The following is a 3,536-nucleotide window of genomic DNA, read 5'->3' on the forward strand; positions in this document are numbered from 1 at the left end:
ACTACTACTACTACTACTACTACTACTACTACTACTACTACTACTACTACTACTACTACTACTACTACTACTACTATTACGACTAAACAACATCACAGCACTCACCTTCGGGTGTGTTGCTGACGTGACGACCATCATAAACGCTGCAAGGAGAAAAGCACAGTGCTGGTAATCCATCGTAGAAAAATCGGTTTAGTAGATTAATTTAGACAACTCTTCTGAGGGAAGACAAGCATTGCCAAGCTCTGCTGGTTTTCAAATGAATAAGGTACAACACATAAGACCCTGGGCAGTCTCCTAAAACGTCTATGTCTTGCCTTTTTGACAGAAAAATTGCTTTCAGTAGACCCCTCTCAGACACTAGATAAGTTGAAATATTCACTGTTGAACACAATAAACTTATCCGTTGTCTTGTTATGGTTGAATGTTATTGACCGCGTCCCTGCAAAATATCGGTTAGAAACTTAATCATCGTATTATCGTGAAAACATTCCTATCGAGACCTACACCCAATATGACGATATTTTGGGGTTTAATTTGTCAACGATAAATCAACAAAGAAAAACCTGCTATCCTCTCTATAGGCTCTATCGACAGAAAGTCAACATGGCGTTTGGGGATTATACAAGCCCTCAATACAAATTTTGCCTGTTACATAGATAAGACATTTCCTATAAACTTCCGAAGAGAGTGAATGCCTTGCGGGGGTGAACAGGATCAGAGGGTCCACAAGACTCAAGATATTGCTTTTCGTTTCTTCAGGACACGTGCAACTGTTGTTGTTTTACAAATGTAGCTGGGAGTTTGTTGTTGTTGTTGTTGTTGTTGTTGTTGATGATGATGGTATTTTATTAAGAGTTTATTAGGCACAAGCAATATAATACATGTATATATATATTTTTTTTCTTTTTAATGGCTAATTCTATGTTTTGAAGCGCAGACTCTGTTACAGTGTTTGCACGTCAGTGAGGTAGTTCGAAGCTCTGTATTTCCACTGTTTTCCTTTCGTCGTTGGCGCTTCTCAGCCTGGTTGTTTCTGAGGCTGCTCTCTAGCATCACAGTTCTTTCCTTTACACGTTACCATTTTCCTCCATGTTTTCCAGTCCTCAACTATTTCATCCCATATGCTGACATCTACTTCTAACTAAGATGAGCTGTTTTTTTGCAGACGGCGCTCTACTAAAAAAAAGGTGTCTTTGTACCTCGAATTTGGCCTTCTGTTTGGTCTCTTTCCCTGGGCAAGTTCTCCATAGAGAAGTTGTTCCGGAATTCAGTTGTCGTCCTTTTTCTTAACATGGCCCAGCCATCTCAATCTTCCTAAACACAGGATGGTTGTCATACTATGGAGGTTTGCCCGGGCCAACACTTTAGCATTGGGGACCTTGTCACGCCACGAAATGCCTAAGATCTTGCAGCAGCATCTGAGGTTTAAAATATCCAGGCGCTTTTTTTTCTTTGCTTGCTGTACAAGATCCATGCGAAGACTTGAATAAATGCTGAAGATTGGATGTGTTACAAAAGAGTAACAAACACAAGAAGGAGGAGGTGAGATATGGACTCTAGATGCTTGATAGGAACAAACCACACCAGAGCACCCACTAACCACACACAAGATGTTTCTCATAAACAAAAGTCCGGGCTATGTGGGTGATACATTCTATGATGTAGGCGAGAAGCAGCTGAACCGTCACAGCCATAATCAAACCTCGAATGTCTGAGCTGTGGCTGAGATCGTAACATTTTATCTACCTACGTGACAGACCCTTGGCGAGATTTGAACCCACAACTTTACGGCTGGACGTCAAAGAGAGCCCATCCACTAGGCCACTGACGCCAAAGGCATAAGAAACAGGTTTAGATTATATTGATGAGTGTCAAAATACCTGTATTAAAAATTAGGTTTTTTATGGAATGTGCAAATCGCATGCTTTGGCTTTGTATACTTCGACTGGTATCTTGCAACTTGTAGTATCGACATTTTGTTGTATTATTTTATTCTATCAAACACGACATTCTTTGGTGCTCAAGGACTCATAAAATATGGCGGTTCTTCTCTTTTGAAAAACACCTTCGCTGTGTAGATTTAAGACTGTATCCCCTTTACCAAAAAAAAAAAAAAGAAAGAAAGATTTCACAAGGTAAAGGTTAAGTGTGTTACAAGCCAGTTTAAAAGGAAACGTTAAGCAAAAGTATGTAGTTGCCAGTAACCTTTAATATTGCAGTGCATGGTTTGGAGTACGTCAATCACTGGGTGATCACCTTTAGGGGAATATGTTACTGAATTAATAACCATATTATGTTAACCCCTAAACAAGCGCAAAATTATCTGTATGCTTAGCAATAATAATGCACACAGGAGCAAGTCAGGTATAATATAATAATATTATTGTCCTATAGTATATAAAATATTACAAAGACGAGTAGAACAATCAATGCATCATTGGTTCAGAAACTGCATTTTTTAAGCATGAGCTAAGGATTGGTTTCTCGTGTCCTTTTCCAACATACACAAGAACTCATACTTCTCTGTCCAGTTGATTATGTACATTGGTAGTTTCTCTTAAACTGTTGTATATGTTTAAAGTAAGATGTTTAGCTTCACATGGAACATGGAAACGGAAAGTAATCAGAAAGGCGACAAATATTATATTAATAACTTAAATGAAGTCAGCAAGAGCTGCAGATAGGTTCCAATATTACAAGGGCTAACTTAACCGTATTACGGTATATAAGTAATCATAGGTGAAAGTGTCTTCCTTTAGAAGTGCTACTGATGTATTCATTTGTCCACAGCATGCATGCCTCGCCAGCAACCACGTAGTCTACCGTAGAAGACTTAGGTTTGTAAAAACTCGAAATACTAACATACATAATAAAAAGGGCTTGCTTTTATTTCGGAATAGCAGGGCCCCCTTTATTTGAAAGAAATAATCGGTGCATTAACATCAACTGAAAGTCATTGGCCTACTATATTTACACTCTACTGGGATTGAGCAATAAATCTTGAGAGATGCAAATAATTAGAAAGTTTGGATATAGTGATGTATAGATTGATTCTCTACTCCGCTTTCGATGTTGTACACTCCAGAATTTCAAAGGTGTTGAAACAGTGCGCACGGCTAGTGAACGGAAACCTCAGTAGTTTACAATGGCGTCTTAGAAGACGGACTTTCCCAAGATTAGATCTAAACGAAACTAATGAAAAACTGAAAATTAAACTACAGTAACTTCAGGCCCCTCAATAGAACTGTGCACCCTTTAAATGCTTCTGAACCACGATTAATTGTGTCAAATTCGAAAGTTAAGTGGTTCCGAAGTTCTAGGTGGCCAAAGCGACGAGCTTTTACCACCCCCCCCCCCCCCCCCCCCCCAAAAAAAAAAAAAAAAAAGTATTATCATTACTCCTTAGTTATCACGATAAGAATTTGAATTTTCAGGCCGGAGAGAAAAGGGTTTCTGTCCCTCGTTTCGAAGGTAGGTTGCAATTGATGTTCTCTTTTATTACAAGAAAAGGCAGATTACTGAGTGAAACGTTG

The sequence above is a fragment of the Aplysia californica genome, unplaced genomic scaffold, assembly GCF_000002075.1.
Source record: "Aplysia californica isolate F4 #8 unplaced genomic scaffold, AplCal3.0 scaffold00225, whole genome shotgun sequence".
In the NCBI taxonomy this organism is placed as follows: domain Eukaryota; kingdom Metazoa; phylum Mollusca; class Gastropoda; order Aplysiida; family Aplysiidae; genus Aplysia; species Aplysia californica.